The sequence below is a fragment of the Scyliorhinus torazame genome, chromosome 1, assembly GCF_047496885.1.
Source record: "Scyliorhinus torazame isolate Kashiwa2021f chromosome 1, sScyTor2.1, whole genome shotgun sequence".
Lineage (NCBI taxonomy): Eukaryota > Metazoa > Chordata > Chondrichthyes > Carcharhiniformes > Scyliorhinidae > Scyliorhinus > Scyliorhinus torazame.
The window spans coordinates 156,218,390-156,219,635 of record NC_092707.1 but is presented as its reverse complement, the minus strand read 5'-3'; positions in this window follow the sequence as shown (position 1 = coordinate 156,219,635).

Below are 1,246 nucleotides of genomic sequence, written 5' to 3'. Positions count from 1 at the left end.
CCTGTGAACCATGTTCAAATGTTCTAAGCATGTCCGAAACTGAAGGGGTTCTGACAAGGGTTCGTGGATGTAATGTCCGAGGAGTTGAGGGTGAAAGTCGTCCCGAGTCCAGAAGTGGCGATAGTCGGAGTGCCAGAGGATCTATGAGTCCAGGGGGCGAGAGAGGCCGCTGTCCCTGGCCTTTGCCTCCCTGATAGCCCGGAGAAGGATTTTGATTGAGTGGAGGGACCCGGAGCCACCGGAACCGGGGGTGTGGGTGAGCGACCTGGCAGAGTCTCTAAGGTTGGAGAAAATCAAGTTTGTTTTAAGAGGGTCGATCGATGGGTTTGCCTGGAGGTGGAAGCCGTTCAACGACTTTTTCAAGGAGGATTGAGGTGTCAGCACAGGCGGGGGGAAGGTGGGGGATAAAAGGGTTAAAATGGGGAAGGCAGGACAGGAGAGGAATGGCAGGGGGGGGTTGGGGTGTTGTTTAGCTAGTTATTTATTGTGATGTTCCTGTTTATTCTTGCTCTTGTGTTTGTATTTACTATTAACATAAATGCCTTAATAATAATATTTGAAAGGAAAAAAAATCAAGGCTGCTGGAACATTTGAATCCCCACAAACATGATGCGAAACCTATTGTTTAACTGTATGCCTAAGTATTATTGCATGAACAATACGCTCAGCAAAACACTTGACCTCAACATCTCGAGAAGTTGGTTGACTTTGAGGACCTGATAGAACAGCTAAACATAAATAAAATCCCATCCTACAACAATGGTGCGTTCTAATTTCTGGACAGTTTAACTAGAGATTGTTCATGATCCAGTTTTGCTTCTTCAATACAAGGTATTCATTTCTGAAAGAAATGGGATCAATTTCTTGTAACATTTATTTCTGAGTGGGGTGTGTGAGGGAGGCAGAGGTTTGTTGCACTCTGTTTATAGTTGTTTGTGTCTGGTTTACTGTTACTGTTATAAAATCACAAATGCCTCAATAAAATATTTCACAAAAAAAAAATATTTATTTCTGAAATCATTACAGAAACAGAAACAGAAACATAGAATTCTTACAGTGCAGAAGGAGGCCATTCGGTCCATCATGTCCGCATTGACCCTCTGAAAGAGCACCCTATCTAGGCCCACTTCCCCACCCTATCCCTGTAACCCCAGAAAACAGAAAAGAGGAAACCACACGGCTGGATCTTATGTACCCCCACACATCACACCCTCGCCCACCGCACAGCCCCCCCCTCCCCCCACCA